A 20,641-nucleotide genomic window follows, 5' to 3' on the forward strand; every position below is an offset into this window, starting at 1 on the left:
AGTATAACGTGTATCAGATATCGACACGGTTACCACATCATGTATACAGTATAACGTGTATCAGATAGTGACACGGTTACCACATCATGTAAACTGTATAACGTGTATCAGATAGCAACAAGGTGACTGCATCATGTATACAGTATAACTTGTATCATAAAGCGACACGATGACTGCATCATGTATACAGTATAACGTGTATCAGATAGCGACACGGTTATCACATCATGGATACAGTATAACGTGTATCAGATAGTGACACGGTGACTGCATCGTGTATACAGTATAACGTGTATCAGATAGCAACAAGGTGACTGCATCATGTATACAGTATAACGTGTATCAGATAGCGACACGGTTATCACATCATGGATACAGTATAACGTGTATCAGATAGCGACACGGTGACTGCATCATGTATACAGTATAACGTGTATCAGATAGCGACACGATGACTGCATCATGTATACAGTATAACGTGTATCAGATAGCGACACGATGACTGCATCATGTATACAGTATAACGTGTATCAGATAGCGACACGGTGACTGCATCATGTATACAGTATAACGTGTATCAGATAGCGACACAATGACTGCATCATGTATACAGTATAACGTGTATCAGATAGCGACACGGTGACTGCATCATGTATACAGTATAACGTGTATCAGATAGCGACACAATGACTGCATCATGTATACAGTATAACGTGTATCAGATAGCGACACGGTGACTGCACACAGTGCATAATGGCTTCTCACAATAGCAGCGCCATTCTCCCTAAGATGTTCGTCGAAATGACACCAGACAAACAGTAGACAAATTTGAATAGCACTTGCAGTTTTGATTCTCCTCAAATGTGATGAGTTATTCTGTGACTAAAATCCACACAATGTATAAAATGTTTTATGTTCAGTTACAATTGGACAGAATTGAATGGGATTTAGCATAAATCAACGTGATAGTGCAGAACGGTTATAAAACTGGTTTTGGTCTCCATTTAATTTCATTATAGCTACAGTTGAATGCACACTGTGTATGTGGTGTTTCATGTGATGTATTTGGTTATTTACATAACTTGACGTTTAAACCGTTTTACTGCTTTTTAACAATATCGGGGCGGTCGGGTAGCCTAGTGGTTAAAGCGTTAGCTCGTCACGACGAAGACCCGGGTTCGATTCCCGACATGGGTACAATGTGTGAAGCCCATTTCTGGTGTCCCCCGCCGTGATATTGCTGGATTATTGCTAAAAGCGGCGTAAAACCATACTCACTCACTCACTCACTTTAACAATATCAAATATGAAATATTACCAACGTTGCATTTGGCTCGAACATACGTTAGTATCTCGCCACACATTTGTTGACTTCTTTCAATCTCGACACAACAATGAACGTAGCATAAAGAATGCTTGAGAAAATGTTGACTTTTTTCTGTAAATATAAAACGTCAAAACCAGAGAATAACCAGCATCAACTGGAACAGGTTCCTTTGGGATTAAATGGCAAAAGTGCATTGAAAAGTGTTTTTAAGTTCGATATCATAGGATAACTCCAACAATCCATCAATCGAAACGAATGCAGTATTTCTGGTTCATTGCCGTCTCTGACAAAGAACGCAAAGGAAACAAAAGAAATTTGGTCATCATCTAAATATTGACACTTGAAGATTAGATTTAAATGCAATTTTAACAAAACGTCGCAGCTGTTATTTTTAGATATTTAAGGATATGCACCAACGATTGCTATTAACAGCTGTCAACGACCACAACTGATTCTGACATTTTCTCTAGTGCAGCTTATATATATGTTTTAGGAGGAAATGATGCCATAAATAGCGTGTTTTTCATCGCTAGATGGCGCGTGCGTCAGGCAGGGTTTCTCAGCAGAATGCGTTAGTGACAATAATGGGTTAGCTCACCACTACGTAAAGGTCAGTCAAGGTCAAGGCCGGACAAACCATCCATCCATTTCCCATTCGAAGTACACATTTCATAGTTTCGTGGCGTATTTGACCTTCAGTGAATGTATCTTTTAATTTAAGGTGTCAGACGGCGTTTCGTCCCATTGACAAACCTATTACTGCAGGAGTGAGTGAGTTCAAAGTTAAAGTCACTTCAGTAATATTGCCGTCATATCGGGACTAAACTACGAAGGTGGCTGAAAAGTCCCGAATCTGACTATAATAGACTGTATTGATAGAGTTGGTTACTAATTATGTTTTTAAAAATAATCCTCTCCGAGGAATCAGGGATTCCAACCCACTATAATTGGTTTCTGGCACGTCTAAGGGACGCAACTCTGTATCGCGACTTTATAGCAAAGGTAGATTCCGTAGAATACGCATATATATGAGTGTGTTGTGTTTTCCACGCGCTTTGAATGGTAACTGAGTGCATTTGAGTCTCCGCTTAACAAAGGACAACAACAAGTGCTATTCAATGATCTGAACCCACGACAATAGGATCCTGATACTATGCAACTCTGTCTAGTGAATTGTGGCGCTCTAGGCGACTCGATCATCCATACCATTGTTTTGTGTTTTCTTTAGCTCTTTGATAAGGGGGTCTCAATGTTAGGTATCACTTAGAGGTTAAATGTATACCTCAGAGTAATTTGTAGTCCATGACTTACATGGCAACGTAGTAAAAACAGATTGCTATGCATGGGCGGATACAGCTTTTTTGAAAAGGGAGGGGGGGGGGGGGGGGGTGCACAATTAAGATCTATTTATTGTCTTTGGTGGTAATTTATCCAGAATTAAGATTTGTTTTTCGAAATAACCACCCCCCACCCCTCCCCTCTGTAACCGCCCATGCTATGTTATTCTGATGTAAACCCGTTACTTCATCTACTCTGATGAATGTAAGGCAATATTGGGAAATGACTGACATCATCCAGAAAGGGAATTGAACTAGGATCTTCGGCCACCGAACCAACACTTCAACCATAAGGCTACACTGTCTTATGTGTATTCCTGGGTTATCAATTCCTTATCAATTCCATAAATTGGGGGTATGGTATCCGAAATTCACTGCAATACCTCTTAATTAACTTTTAAACACAGCCCGTGATGTGAGATATATATTTATTCTAAATGTAGCATTAAAACTGTTCTTACTCTTCCCTATGGGGGGCACGGGTGGCCCAGTCGTCTAAGGCGCCGCGATTCGCTGTGCAGAGTTGTGTCCCTTGGGCACGCCAGAAACCTATGATTGTGGGTTCGAATCCCGGTTCACCCCAATTATGTTTCTAGGTTTGTCAGCACCATACCCGTGCTCGTGGGTTTCACCAAAGTGGTAAACGTCTGAGACCTGCATCACTTCGGGCTTTCCTCCCACATTAAGCTGACACGCCGCAATATAACTGTAATACTGTTAAAAACGGCGTTAAACCCAACTCACTCACTCACTACTCTTCCCTATGGTGACTTTTTCCATATGTCCCCGGGGGGCACGGGTGGCCCAGTCGTCTAAGGCGCCGCGATTCGCTGTGCAGAGTTGCGTCCCTTGGGCACGCCAGAAACCTATGATTGTGGGTTCGAATCCCGGTTCGCTCCGATTATGTTTCTAGGTTTGTCAGCACCATACCCGTGCTCGTGGGTTTCACCGAAGTGGTAAACGTCTGAGACCTGCATCACTTCGGGCTTTCCTCCCACATTAAGCTGACACGCCGCGATATAACTGGAATATTGTTAAAAGCGGCGTTAAACCCAACTCACTCACTCACTACTCTTCCCTGTGGTGACTTTTTCCATATGTTCCCGTGTTTTAAGGTGAATGTGCCTTTGCACGTTATTGTGACGTGTGCCACCAGTGGCTCAGGGTACCTCCACCTTTTCGTCAACACCTGGTATAATCACTATTTGGAATGGATTCATAAACACATGCTCAGGATGAAATCGTGCTTTTAACATTTTAGACATTTCCTATGGTTATGGAAAGGGCTATGTTGTTTCGATTTAAAGTATGTTTACCTCTATGATATTATAACATAACAAAGGCTAAACAGTATCAGCTGGTTGACTGAGAAAAAAAGGGTCACGTGACGCGACTCGAAACGATATTACGCGACGTGATGTGACGTGACGTGCCAGGATATAGTCAGGTCTCTACTCAACCCTTACATTCCAGGTATTCAGTCGTTTTCCATTGTGTATCATGTCTAAAAGCTGTTGCCAGATGTGATTTGTATGATAATTTGAGTAAACGTTCAGCAAATACCTTCATCGTTCACACATCGCTGGTTTTGGAGAAAAGAACGTACTTGTTGGTGACATGGTGTCGTAGAACGCCGCCTGATCTATGTCCGACATGCAAATCAGCAATCCTAACAGGGTGGAAGAATATCATTTAGTTGATTTGTTTACGTGGAAAGAGATCTGCGTTAAAGCTGTCCCGAACTGCACACTGAATTCCGATTCCAGCACTAATATTGTCATAACCAAATGTTAAAGTTCATATTCAGCAGGCTGAAGATAACTGACACCATCTTTAAGTATTAGTTTCACAAATATGGTACACAGATGTTGTTGTATTCACTACTGATTTACATGTAGAAAACAAGGGATTTCTGAAATTAAATACAGTAATTGAATACGTGAGAAAAAATAAAAATGGCATGTTAGCTGTAACGTAGTACAGAGACTGAAATTGCATTGTTACCTTTCTCCGTGTGTTGCATACGCAGGTCAAGTCAAGGCCAAAATAAATCCATAATGATTGTTAGATTTCCATCAAAACTGTTAAAACCTTGTGAGTCGTGAAGTACATTGTATGTTATAATTTACTATTAAGTTTTTACCCACGTTCTTCAAGCCACCAGTGTACATGCAATATCGACGGATCCGAATCACAAAAAGCATGAATGTTTGATGAGGCTATGTATATTGTGTATTTCATCAATTGAAGGAAGTCTCTCTTCCTCCCTCGGAACCTGACAACAACACAATCAGTTGAGGCTGGTTGTTTAATAGCTTAGCGGACATGGTGAAAATCTAATAATTAATTTGTTTTTGCCCAACGTACGTTTAAAACTTGCATTGACCTATCAATGTACTGAAAACTGTGGCAAGCCAATTGGTCACATCATTTTGAAAATAGACAACTGACGAGAAACATGGTGAAAACTTTAATGAAATACATCGCGCTGATTCAAATTGCAACTAGCTTCTTGAAAACGTGTTTTTACTAAATACGGCCATCTAGATATACTTGTCAATCCTTTAACCACAAATCTTTTTTTTCAGATTACATGGTCATACAGTAACAAATAAGGGGGCACGGGTGGCCCAGTCGTCTAAGGCGCCGCGATTCGCTGTGCAGAGTTGCGTCCCTTGAACACGCCAGAAACCTATGAGTGTGGGTTCGAATCCCGGTTCGCCCCGATTATGTTTCTAGGTTTGTCAGCACCATACCCGTGCTCGTGGGTTTCACCAAAGTGGTAAACGTCTGAGACCTGCATCACTTCGGGCTTTCCTCCCACATTAAGCTGAAACGCCGTGATATAACTGGAATACTGTTAAAAGCGGCGTTAAACCAACTCACTCACTCACTATATATAGAGCTTGGTTGATTGACCTTTTGTCTGCCGATTCCTTATCAAAGCGTATGTCACTCACGAAATTGTACGTCAACCTAAGGCTCTTCATTGAATAAATAACCTCGAGTGACGCGAAACGTGTTCTGTGTATGTGATCTTGTATTGATGATTATACTATTTCAGTCGTGTGTATATGAATGTATCCATAGACTATAGTAGGTAAAATATTCCCGTGACGTTGAATATCAACGTGACCTTGCTCCCTAGACAGATGTCACGTGGTCATCAAACGTCACGCGATAGTTGCATTGACAAATATGTTGTTATGCAGTGTATTGACGAAATCTCCAGACAAAATGTATGTGATAAGAGCTTAGTCAGACAAATATTTCGATCGCGGGAGACCCAATTTGTTTCCCAATCTCACCTCTCGGTAATAGAATAGAAGCGAGTAGGTTGTGAGTCCAGAAAGTCACGCCTAGCATGCATAGAGTACCATCATGCCATAATCTTTTAACACAGCGTTGAACAATATTTCAGTGGTATCAATTTCGAAATAAAAATGCCTAAAGTGACAAAGATCGTGAACGTTTTGTGCTCGTGAAATCCCCGAGCGGCGCTAGGTCCTGCTAAGCCAAGGATCATAATTGGGATCCTGGCAAGGCAAAGGGACGCAACTTACTTAGAGTCCCAGATCACCTGTGCTTCCTTGGTTTGATGCAAACATGCTTACATCTCTTGTCCAAATAGTGAGCGAATGAGGGTGGTTCACCACGCTTTGAACATTATTGAAGGTATATTCTCTGGTAGTGACGTCACATATTATATTACTGCGTGTCAGCGTTCTGTGGGAGGAAAGTCCTTAGCACCAGTAACCATCCACGCCTCCGTGGTCTAGTGGAACCGGTGGTGACATCCCCGGCCACGTCATGCCAAAAGACGTCAAAAGATGGTACTTGTTGTTACCCTGCCTGGCGATCGGCATAAAGAGGATAAAACCAGAACTGGACGGCTCGGGGTCAGTATACTATATCCGAGGGGGTATCCATGTTAAACGGCATCATGATAGATCAGTGTCCGAACTATTACACGCAGCCCACATACACAAACACGCACGCACGCACGCACGCACGCACGCACGCAATACTCTTGACATTTACGATTGGAACTGGTTCCCACAGCACGTATAGAACTGCGTCCCTGGTTGTGAAGCAAGGGGTTTACAAATGAACTTGCCGACAGTTTATACTAGTAAGGTTATAAGCAATGCATAATCGTGGATTATGAAAGATGGTAAGACGAATTGTATTATATTTCATATATATTCAAATTCATCAAGTTAGAAAACACAGTCACATGAGAAGGTGTCAGTATTGCTATCGATACTATGTTCACATCGACCAATTTGACCAATGGCCACATTGATAAATGAGTTAAATGTTTAGCTCAGAGCTACAGTGGATTCCTAATTCGCAGGATGAATAGGCTCGTTTTAAAATGACAATGTATATTTTTGATGACAAAAAGATTAAGATATGAATATCACTCAAACTTGGAATATCAACATTAGATAGTTTCGATTTTGATATTTTATGCCCTTTAAATTTTCCTCAGAGCAATAAATATGACCTATACATGTTTTGCTAGTCTTGTTTTTGAACGGTAAGTTATCAAGCAGCATGTTTTGAGTTGTAAAATGTATTTAAAAAAAAAATAGAATATGAAAGTATTTGTTGTGAAAATTGGATAAACACATTCCGGAGAATTTATTTAGTGTTTAAAAAAATAATTCCATTTTAGAAAACCTTATTATTAAAGCATCAACATGTGAATTGACTTCTCTGAGTGGCGCCATATTTCTCATTGTAATGCAAGCTGTACAGGTTGTGCCTGCTGACGCAGCGTGATGTGAGGCTGGCCCTAATGTACTGTTATAGCATGATGATAATCAAATGCCACTTGTCAACCAAAGGGCGTAATTTATCTCTTTTTATTATTCCATGGCGTTTATCGACGCTGGCCAGCATATCTTCATGAATGTATCCATACAGTGTGATTAGGTGTGGTGGGTCTGTGTGGTGAGGGGACTTTGTTGAAGAGGTGCCACGCAGAAGGATTTGACGATGTCAAGCTTTTTTATGCTGTAAGGGGAAACATGGATACAGTCGTATTCTATCTAATACTTCTGGTTATTCTTCCATCCTTTAGCCAATTTACCTATCTTCACCCTTCTGTCTATCCTTCCATCGTCCTGCCTAACGTATTCCCCTATGTTTATTCCTTTTCTGCCACCTTCTGGTGTGTTTTTTGTGTGCACCATTCTGTTTACATCGTATTTCACCACTTCCTCACCATTCTGTTTGTTATTCGTCATTCTGGTTACTAATCTATGTTTGAGGCAATAGGAGTTGCCTATCACTTTGTGTATAAACTCTCGCACTCACTCAGTCCATGACATCCGCCCCGCCCCCACCCCACACCGCCTCGACCGCACCCTCACCACAACATCACACCACCTCCCCAACACCTCTACCCACACCCACACCCACACCCACACCCACACCCACACCCACACCACACCACACAAGGACTCCAGCTGTTACAAGCGACCACTTACACAATGATATGCTGATGAATTGTCCTCTCATAAAGCTAATAAACAGATCCTATTGTTCGCATATTTTACGTATTCGCGAGGCTATTTGCAGATTCAGGTTCAGGTCAAGTTAGGTGTTATTCACTCAATCATGGTGACCATATAGCACAATGTGGACAAGATGTTACCGCCATCATAATAATTGCATGCTATATGAGATACATCAGCGTGGGCCTAGACATAACCAATATGCACAAGTTTTTTTATTCGTCGACGTGACCCTTGCGGTTATATATATATATTTTGCGATGAAGATAATTTGCCTTGCAACATCTGCTGCAACTACACCAGACCACCCATGACATCACACTTAATAAGACTACATCTACGGGCAACTAACATAAAAGGGTAACACGTTACGGATATGAACTAACAGTGCATTCATTCGATACGAGTTCATATAGACCAGGGGAATAATTCTCTTTCATAATGCAGCTGGCATCAGCTGTTGTCCGACACCTTTGAACCGTGGACAAAGGACCAAGTGCTTCGCTCGGCTACATGTTGGCAACGGTTATTACATACAGGACAGCTAATATCCTAAAGATTGTGTGTATATTTTAATGTAACCTCTCGAATAGATGTTGCTAGAATGTTCGTGGTGTGGAACAGCTTTCATGTTGTTTGTTTGTTTGTTTTGTTTGTTTGTTGTTTAACGCCGCACTCAGCAATATTCCAGCTATATGACGGCGGTCTGTAAGTAATCGAGTCTGGACCAGACAATCAAGTGATTGGCATCATGAGCATCGATCCACGGGATTGAGATACGATGACATGCATCAACCAAGTCAGCGATTTTGACCACCCGAACCCGTTAGTCGCCTCTTACGACGAGCATTGTCGCCTTTAACGGCAAGCATGGGTTGCTGAAGATCTATTCTACCCCGGATCTTCATGGGTCAGTTTTCATGCCTTTTTTATGGAATCAGATTCAGGTGATAAACCGAAAACACAAGATTCAGTCCGAACTAAGCGCACTTACAAATAATTAGGGAGGTTGACTGGAAAACTATGAACCCGGACAAGAAATAACCTACAGGCACAGACCACCAACAGTAAATGCAGATACAAGTCAGGTGTTTTAGAATCTGAAGTAAAATAAATAAATAGATCGTAGCAATAAGCCTACCGTAAGAACATCTGCAAACAATACTTAAGATGTCGATGTCGTTGTGATAGCAAAAACACCACTACTACTACTACTACTACTACTGCTGCTGCTGCTGCTGGTGCTACTACTACTACTACTACTGCTGCTGCTGCTACTACTGCTGCTACTGCTGTGTGTGTGTTCGGCATCAGTCCGGACTAGTACAAGCAGCCACCCAAACACACACAAGTACATGCACGTCGCTATATACAAGTGCAATAATCTTGGACGCGACGTTAAACCCCATTTCACCTCCCCTCACTACTGCTGCTGCTGCTGCTGCTACTAATACTGCTGCTGCTACTACTACTACTACTACTGCTGCTGCTGCTGCTACTACAACTACTGCTGCTGCTGTTGCTACTACTGCTGTTGCTACTACTACTACTACTGCTGCTGCTGCTGTTGCTGCTGCTGCTACTACTACTACTGCTGGACCGCCTCCGTGGTCTAGTGATAGAGCGTCCGCCCGGAGAGCGGAAGGTCCGGGGTTCGATCCCCTAGCACTTTAAATCGGCATCAGTCCGGACTAGTACAAGCAGCCACACAAACACACACACGTACATGCACGTCGCTATATAAGTGCAATAATCTTGGACGCGACGTTAAACCCCATTTCACCTCACCTCACTACTGCTGCTGCTGCTACTACTACTACTACTGCTGCTACTACTACTGCTGCTACTACTACTACTGCTACTACTCCTGCTGCTGCTTCTATTACTGCTGCTACTGCTGCTACTACTACTACTGCTGCTACTACTACTAATAATACTGCTGATGCTACTACTACTACTACTGCTGCTACTACTACTACTACTACTACTACTACTACTACTACTGCTGCTGCTGCTACCACTACTACTACTGCTGCTGCTACTACTACGACTTCTTCTACTGCTACTACTACTACTACTGTTGCTGTTGCTGCTACTGGTGCTGCTGCTCCTACTGCTGCTACTACTACTACGACTACTATTTCCACTGCTGCTACTTCTAAAATAAATAATAATACTGCTGCTGCTACTGCTGCTGCTTCTGCTGATGGTACTACTACTACTACTACTACTACTGCTGCTGCTACTGCAACTACTACTACTACTACCACTACTACTACTACTGCTGCTACTGCTGCTGCTACTACTGCTACTACTACCACTAATAATAATAATAATAGGTACCCTTTTAAAGTCTATGTAGGATTGAAACATCGGAGTCATCACAATTAAGTCTCCTCTTCAATGACACTATTTCGGGTAAGATGACCCAAAACATGAAGTTAATAAAGTACGGAAGTTCAGATGTCATCTGAAAAGACCATGCCCTTCGGCGGTAATGATGTTCACACACCTTCCTCCGCCGCATCCCCCACATCTCGTGAAATGCAATAATAATCCCATTCTTTATATGGACTTCCCACCTTGCCAACGAAAAAATCAACGGTGACTCATTAAATTTGACATGTGACACACAGGGTGATATAATGTTTTCTAACTTTTGTCAGGTGAAACACTCGATCTGCCATCACACATACGGGCAGTGAAAGCTTATATCCATTTCGAGTGTTCGGCAATGTGCAGTTGAGAGTCACTTACAAAAGCCATGATGCAGCCAAACCAACCATTCACTCAGCAGTGCCGGATTACATGGCGGGCAATAGCGAAACGCAACCGTAAGGTGAGCCATACAAAAATCGCTCGAACCATATGGCGCACGACATTGTCGTTCAATGAATGCCTGACACATGGTTTGATTTCGATCGTGGTCCACATGACCATGGTCGTGGCGCAGTCTTAAGCAAGCATGTAATCATTTCAGCATAAATACGGCGGCGCCATCATATTTCACGCAAGGGCGATGGTTATTGTTATCATATGAAAGCTGTCGTAACGCCAGCAGCATGTTACCGCACGACACAAATGCTAGCGATCGTGTAACAGTACAACTAATCTCAATAGGTGTTGGGTGACGTTGGCAATTGTCCGCGCCTTCAGCCCGTAAACAAACAGGCCACTGGAGATTTGATAATGGTTTGGGTTGCCTCCATCTCCATCTCCATCTCATTCTCCATCAATATTTTAACGAGGACCTTATAATCCCCTACCCGGATTCGATAACATGCTCGTGTGATCATGTAAATACTGAATTAATCTTATGACGATTTATTTTTTAAAAGAATGAAAATTGGATTTCGTGATTTCTTGCGTCTCCAGTGGTCCAATTCTCGTGCGGCTAAACATAAAATTCCAGCTGTGTTTGCATATTGCATTCAGATCGGTTGTGGGGTCATTGGGACCGAATATCCCCCACCCCTAACGAATCCCCGCCCTCACCTAAAGACCGAAGTTACCACATCGAAATAATTGGGTTGGGACAAATTATATTTCTTATTGTCAGTTTGTCCTCTTGGGAAAATGTTTGGGAATAAAATTTAACCACAGTCTGAGTTAGTTTTGTGTGTTTCTTGTTAAATGTAATCGTTTTATCTAAACATGAAAGAAATGAAATAAAACTAAACTACCTCTGTGAATCTCTCCGGCGGACAGTCGGTGTGCTGCACATGTTGGTTTTAAAGCAACATATGCCGCAGCCTGTCTCCACAAGCATTATATTATTATAAACCATAAGGAGTGAGTGAGTGAGTATGGTTATAATTTAATACCAGCAGTATCACGGCGGGGTACATCAGAAATGGGTTTCACACGTTGTGCCCATGTGGGGATCGAACCGGGGTCTTCGGTGTGACGAGCGAACGCTTTAACCACTAGGCTACCCACCGGCAAGAACGTTAAAAACGTTGGTAAATGTATACTTTAGGAATCCGACGAAGATATCAACTATGTTTTTCTAAAGGCTGGGTACAATGTGTGAAGCCCATTTCTGATGTCCCTCGCCGTGATATTGCTGGAATATTGCTATTAAAAGCGGCGTAAAACCATACTCACTCACTTTTCTAAAGGCATCCGTTACGGCTTGCATCTTCGTATCAAGTCGTACTGACACGACTTTAAGAGAAGACTTGGTAAGTGGTACAGTCAGCAGTATTCAAGTCATATAATGACGACCTCTAAATAATCGAGCATGGGCCAGACAAACCAGTGACTGGCGCATAAGCAACAAACACGCCGTCGGGTCAAATCACACGCAATCAAGCCAGAGCCAGACGCCGCGATCCCGCGTTTCAGGCGTCTTATAATTGTTTGTTCTTGTTTGTTGTTTAACGCCGCACTCAGCAATATTCAAGCACTATGACGGCAGTCTGTAAAATAATCGAGTCTTGACCAGACATTCGAGTTATAGACATCATGAACATCGATCTAAGCAACTGGGATACATGCATCAACCAAGTCAACCTGCCTGACCACCACATCCCGTTAGTTACCTCTTTCGACAAGCATGGATTGCTGAAGATCAATTGTAACCAGCAGTTTCACGGGTCAGCCGTCTCTTGTGGCAAACTTGATATACTGGTTCGCTTTGTGACCTAGAATCCATATGGTGTAAATAATAGAAGTAGTATTAATTTGTGTACAGAATGCATTATAACTGCATATGTCCATGTCAGTATCTGAGAAAATATATTAACATGATAAGTTTTGTGATAAATTTGGTCTTTCCCGCATATTTTCACAATTTTCATGTCGATTATATGTACCTGTATCTGTACTCCCAATACTGATTGTCATATCTGTTTGGTTTATCTCATTGGTTGCCCAGCTACATCTATTGGGACAACTCACTGGGTACTTACCTCTAAAAAAAGCTGTGTGCGCATGTTCGATTCACTAGAAATGTTTTATAATGAATGAAATGAAATGAAATAAACCACACTTCGTTCGTCTGACATTATAGCTTCCTGCAAGGCATCCAAGGAGAAGTTTGCCGTTTTTTTCTGTTGTTCCCAGGCGATATCGCTTGATCTCACACACGCCACGCCACGCCATGCCACCGAACACCCCTACAACACGACGCATTTCATTACGCAACCCCATACTCCACCGCACGCGACACGCCACGCCACGCCACGCCACGCCGCGCCGCGCCGTGCCGCACCGGACCGCACAGCGCCGCACCGCACCGCACCGCACCGCACAGCACCGCACCGCACCGCACCGCACCGCACCGCACCGCACCGCACCGCACCGCACCGCACCGCATATATTAACACCATATCATACATTAGTTTTAATCTTTTTGCCTGCTTATATCATGTCATTTATACACCTACACATAGATATTACATATGTGAGTTGTATTCTTCTTTTCCTTATATAACACGTGAATTTGTCCTTTAATTACAATTAAAGAGTGGTATGATAAAGAGTATTGAGCTCATTCCCTAACTCTGTCTAGACGTCGCAATCAGTCACCCTTTTAAATGTGAGATATTGTCTGTGTTATGAGAGTAATCCTTGACTGACAAACACCGTGAAAGTTGACCTTACAGAATGAAGTTGTTGGAGAACCTTGAAGCAAACCAGCTAGGACTGCCTATTTCTCTAGCATAGTCCCCCTTTAATATAGCCAGTGAAGTAGGTTTACATTTTCTAATACTTTTTGATATACCATTGTTATGAAGGAGACATTCCAAAACCGCATCAGGGGGAATGGATGGCCATGTGGTCTAATTGTCCGTTAGCCATGGACCAACTCTGGACGGCGAATCGCGGCGCCTTAGACGACTGGTCCAAGAGATATGTTGAAAGTATTTCTGTTTCAAATGATATATCATGTCAACTGTATCTATTGATTTGCGGGGGCCTGTTTGTGCACATAGAATTATCGACGGATTACTAGCTGGCGTATCCTTGTCGATTTTGTTAAAGCGTATCTACAGTTTCAGAGGACATGACATATGTTTAGGAAACATATAATCCCTATCATATTGCAGTATTGTTTACAACCACCACACGTACCCAATAAACTTTTTGAAATAGTACACTTCTCTGTCCCACCATGGTAACATATCCTCTCTGTTCGTATACACGTGGAAGCACATCGTGTATATGTTAATAGAAAGAACTAAACCGTCACGCCAAACACTAAAAAATATGTTCGTCGAGCGACACACTAGAAATAATAGCAGCGTTAAACGTGAAAGAAGATGCGTAGCGTCATGAAATGAATCGCGGAGTAGTGAACACATTACAGATACTAATTCAATACAGAAGAATGAAACTTTAACCTCCCCTCGCATATTCTGTCGATTAAAGTTGATTGATTTTAAAGTTTCATATACAAGGAGAAATATAGGGTTTCATCACGGATAAAAGCAATAACGAACAGTTATTATCTGTAGATAACTTATTGGAAGCTACCGGAGAATGGAATTTCTTCATATATTTAAAAGCCTGATTTCAAGCAGACGACACGATTTATTAAAGTGGATGAGTGAATGTTACATTGTGTCAGTGACATGATACAAGGGTGAGTGAATGTATCATTGAGTCAGTGACAAGAAACAATGGTGAGTGAATGTAACACTGAGCAAGTGACAAGATACGAGGGTGAGTGAATGTAACATTGAGCAAGTGACATGATACAAGGTAGAGTGAATGTAACATTGAGTCAGTGATATGATACAAGGTAGAGTGAACGTAACACTGAGCAAGTGACAAGATACAAGGGTGAGTGAATGTAACACTGAGCAAGTGACATGATACAAGGGTGAGTGAATGTAACATTGAGTCAGTGACAAGATACAAGGGTGAGTGAATGTAACATTGAGTCAGTGACAAGATACAAGGGTGAGTGAATGTAACATTGAGCCAGTGACATGATACAAGGGTGAGTGAATGTAACATTGTGTCATTGACATGATACAAGGGTGAGTGAATGTAACATTGTGTCAGTGACAAGATACAAGGGTGAGTGAATGAATCATTACGTCAGTGACATGATACAAGGGTGAGTGAATGAATCATTAAGTCAGTGACATGATACAAGGTAGAGTGAACGTAACACTGAGCAAGTGACAAGATACGAGGGTGAGTGAACGTAACACTGAGCAAGTGACAAGATACGAGGGTGAGTGAACGTAACACTGAGCAAGTGACATGATACAAGGGTGAGTGAATGTATCATTAAGTCAGTGACATGATATAAGGGTGAGTGAATGTATCATTGTGTCAGTGACAAGATACAAGGGTGAGTGAATGTAACATTGAGTCAGTGACAAGATACAAGGGTAAGTGAATGTATCATTGTGTCAGTGACATGATACAAGGGTGAGTGAATGAATCATTGAGTCAGTGACAAGATAAAAGGGTGAGTGAATGTATCATTGTGTCAGTGACATGATACAAGGGTGAGTAAACGTAACACTGAGCAAGTGACATGATACAAGGATGAGTGAATGTAACATTGTGTCAGTGACAAGATACAAAGGTGAGTGAATGTAACACTGAGCAAGTGACATGATACAAGGGTGAGTGAATGAATCATTAAGTCAGTGACAAGATAAAGGGTGAGTGAATGTAACATTGAGTCAGTGACATGATACAAGGTAGAGTGAATGTAACAATGAGTCAGTGACAAGATACATGGGTGAGTGAATGTAACATTGAGTCAGTGACATGATACAAGGGTGAGTGAATGTAACATTGGGTCAGTGACAAGATACAAGGGTGAGTGAATGTAACATTGAGTCAGTGACAAGATACAAGGGTGGGTTAATGTACATGTATCACAGAATTAGTGGCATTTTATTGAATGTAGCTTTCTACCTTTCCTGCCATATGTGATGTAACTGAAATACCTAGGTAATTTAAATGGCTTCAAATTAAAACCAAATATATCTAGGATGATTCATTTATATTTTTTTGTCCCAAAAATAGGAAACCTATTTTGTACCTCCCCTATGCCTGGAAGTACATTCTACGTATGTTTCCTATTATATATAAACTCTGATGGTATAAGTATTGATATTATTTGAGGTATTTAACATTAATGTTGATCAGTCAGGTGAATTAAATGTACCGAATTAATAATGATTTATAGAATCTTCCTTTTAAACGATCCCAGTTTTAAACAAAACAAAAACAATCTGTCCTCATCTGTTATGCAATCAAAAATAAATCGTTCACTGGACATACGAGATGCTGTGAAAAATATTTTTGTATCGTTTTCTTTTAACAATTTGATTTGAAAAATCTTGAAACGCTGAATGAAATAAATATTCTGTCTCAAACAAACGCCAATCCTCCACCCCGACAACCCAAACATTAAATTGACATTACCTTACTACCTTACTGACAAGCATGTTTTACACTCATACACACTGTCCATCTGGTAATAGCAAACACCATGCCCTGGTTTTCATGTTATTACGCAACATTGTTAAAACAGGTTACTAGCTCGGTGGTGTTGCAGGCCAGATTAGCCTTATCGGGCTTGACCTACAGATATCGACCGCCAACTTGCATAACTGACCAACTTGTCAATATCAGCTAGCCCTGTCCCCATGATATGACCGGGGCATCTCACGTTGGCTGTTAATATACGTCGGATGTCTCGTTCTGTCTGCATGGGTGTTATTAAACTTCCGTCCAAGATTAAAACCTAAATTAGCTTGCTGTTCGACCTCGAGGATAATGGAGTTCATTACTGATTTACATTAGTATAGATTTCACGGAAGAGGGTATTGTAAATCCCCTTCGATAAAGTCTTCTTTTTTTATATCAATATCATAAGGCCACTGTGTATTAAATTATATTTGAGGTCTGTTCCACAAAGATACGTTTGCTAGATATTTGTAAGACTATGCTTTGTTTGTTTGATTGTTTGTTGTTTAACGCCGCACTAAGCAATATTCCAGCTGTATGACAGCGGTCTGTAAATAATCGAGTCTGGACCAGACAATCCAGTGATTGACATCCTGAGCATCAATCCACGCAATTTGGATATGATGGCATGCATCAACCAAGTCAGCTAGCCTGAGCACCCAATGCCGTTAGTTACCTCTTACGACAAGCATAGTCGCCTTTTACGGCAAGCATGGGTTGCTGAAGACTTATTCTACCCCGGATCTTCACGGGTCCGTATGACTATGATAACGGATGGGAACGACAGTCCTTTGTCCAGTATCAAGCATGTTTTTCCATCTTTCGTGCGAGAATAAGTGAGTGAGTGGGTGGGTTGGTGTGTGGATGTGTGAGTTAGCGAGGGGTGAAAGAGCGAGAAGGGACTAATTAACTTTGAAGAGAATTGTAATAATGTCACGGCGTGTCAGCTTAATGTCGGAAGAAACCTTGGAGTGGTGCAAGCCTTCGACCTTCACGTAAATGGTAAAGCCAGCTAACCCGGGTACGGTACCTCCAAACCAAGACTCATAATCATGGCAACTCTGAGATTCGAACGCCCGAAAATAGGATTGTGGCACTCGTAGAGGGGGCAAATGGTTTGTTCAGAAGACGCTGAACCTGCTCCTCAAGCATTAATGTGTCATGACATTTTGTAAGACAGAAATTTATTACACAATTGATTATTCGCTTCATATTTTTTCTATGATGAATTTATATTCAATACAGCCAGCTAGAATTGAATATTTATATAATCTAGAGTGATGAAATTAAATTCAGTTACAATGTATACCGCAGTTACTCCATTATGTATATTTATTTTATTTTATATGAAAATTTTTAAATATTAAAACGTCAAAGACAGAGAATGGCCAGCATCGATTATCTGTGGAAACAAATTCCATTGGGCATAAAAAGCAAAACAGTGGTGAAAATACGAATGGATCACAATAAGTTCAGTGATGACACCAAGAAAGCGTTCATTATTAGGAGATCAATAGTCTTTGTCTGAAGCGTTTTCTATTTTTAGTTGATCGACAACGTTACGTAAAACACAATTAAAATGTTTAATCCAGACTTTTAACGTACATGAATGTCAAAGACAAAGTCAACAGAAAACAATGTGCATGAGTTTGGGAGTGAACGTCCAGCTTGGAAACATCATGTCATCAGAGATGGAACCAATGCTGATCCTCATGCGGATTATTTGAAACTTGCCGTGTAAACGGTGTGTTTGAGGGAGATCAATAATGCTTCGAACGGACCGGAAACTTCAAGTTCTAATATCGCTTCTATGAAGGTTGTTACTGTTAAGAACTTAACGAAGACTTGTCTTTCCTTGCCTACACAATGCCGCCAGGACGGTAAACGAATTTGCGTGTCTGAATGAGGGTTTCAGATGGCAAACGGAAGCTTGTGTTGCTGTTGTGAGGGCCAAAACCCGTAACAGGTTTTTCTTTTTGAGCTGAAATCATTATTCAATGTTCACTATCGATAAAATACAGTACACGCACATGGTAGAAAGTGATTAAGAAAGATATCGGAATATAGAATTATAAAATGTATAATTTGTAGTCAATCGGAGATGTAGAAGTGAGCTGTAATCACACAGCGCACATTGGCAGACTTTTCGAGATTATCCGTAGCCTCCGGAAGAAAAAAGTTATATCAAGCGGTGAACGGGTAACGGAATACTGCAACCGCGGCTAGTTTGAAACATGTTACTTTCATTTCATTGCAACTTGTTCGACAAGGATTTAATTAGACCCAGTGTCCGTGTTGCCCACAGTATGCATTCAAAAAGCCAACAGAATAACCGTCGACCCTTGAAAATCATGCAATCTTTCCATCTCAGTCACAAAGAAATGGGTGAGGTGAGGTGAAATTGGGTTTAACGTTGCGTCCAAGATTATTGCACTTATATAGCGACGTGCGTGCACGTGTATTTGTGTGTGTGGCTGCTTGTACTAGTCCGGACTGATGCTGATTTATAGTGCTAGCTCACTGAGATACCATGCCGCAGTTTAACATGAATACCCCACTCAGACACAGTATACTGACTCCGAGCCGACCAGTCCTTGTTTTAGCCCCTTAATGCCGAGCGCCAGACAGGGTAACAACAAGTACAATCTTTTAACGTCTTTTTGTATGACGCGGCCCGGGATCGAACCCTGGACCTTCCGCTCTCCGGGCGGACGCTCTACCACTAGACCACGGAGGCGGTCACAAAGAAATGGGAAGCTTAAAAAGATTAAAACATGTGTGTGTGTGTGTGTGTGTGTGTGTGTGTGTGTGTGTGTGTGTGTGTGTGTGTGTGTGTGTGTGTGTGTGTGGCGCCACGGGTTTGCCATGTCACGGTAGGCAATCGAACGTGGCCGTAATACGTACATAGGTCGACACCCACCTGCTGCATGCAGATGACACAACGATCACCGCAGCTTCAAATGGTTATATTTAGAACATGTCGCACTTGGTGTAGACGCGCAGGCAGGTCGATTGGTTACTGCAACGCGCAACAGACACTGAAAAAGGAAAAAGAGTTTTTGGATGGCGTTAATTCTGCAGGTCATAAGAGAGTATACACCCATGTTTGAGGGAAGCTAAAACAGAAGCAAACAAGGAATAGTTATTCGATGGCGATGTGTTTGTAACGGGTAGCATAGCTATATTTTGGGCCTTAATTTGCACTGTTTTCATCTCCGTTTTGATAACGTTTTTCATGTTTTGGTCAAATCCAATTTTTAAGTGTATACTTTCTTTTGCCCGGCAGTTTACAATCAACACCACTGGCAGCCATTTTGAAATTCCAAATATTCGCTATGTTGCCACATATTTGCCCGATAGCCAAGGAACTCGGGGCATAAAGTGGCCCCTTCTCCAAGGCTGTACTGAAAGATAAGTCCATGGATGTGTGGTAATTCTATCCTCCTTGTAGGCAAGTCTAGATATGTGGGGTAAGGACTCCAGTCTCTCATGGGGACAACCTGTTCTTATTATTTACATTATCTAGAACTTATGATTTTAACTAATAATTATTTGCCTTATAGACGTGTGCAAGTCTGAGTGGTCCCCAGTAGCTTAAGCTTGGCGTGAGAGACCACTAAAATTGATCGGGTGACCAGGCTCGGTGTCTAGCCAGACTATGTGTATGTAATGCGTAATGTCCAGATGGTGTGGATCGTTGCTCATGCCTTCCATCTTGATCTCTAGTTCGGTTTGTTTGTTTACAGGTCGACGTGATGTAGCTGATGACAAGAGAGCAAGGATGCTCAACTTCATTATAACTGTTCTTCTAGCGCCGTTTCGCTGTAGATTCTGTCTCAGAATATAAATTTTTTGTCACTACAATTTAAAATTTAGTTGATCACACATACTATCTCGTCATCAGTTACATATCCAACTTCTTATGCCACGCAAAGATCGTGATGTCGCTTGAATATTACCCCCTGCGTTAAGCAACAACCACTTACTCACTCCACCAAAATAAGGAA

The sequence above is a fragment of the Haliotis rufescens genome, unplaced genomic scaffold, assembly GCF_023055435.1.
Source record: "Haliotis rufescens isolate VD_foot unplaced genomic scaffold, xgHalRufe1.0.p SCAF_3, whole genome shotgun sequence".
NCBI lineage: Eukaryota > Metazoa > Mollusca > Gastropoda > Lepetellida > Haliotidae > Haliotis > Haliotis rufescens.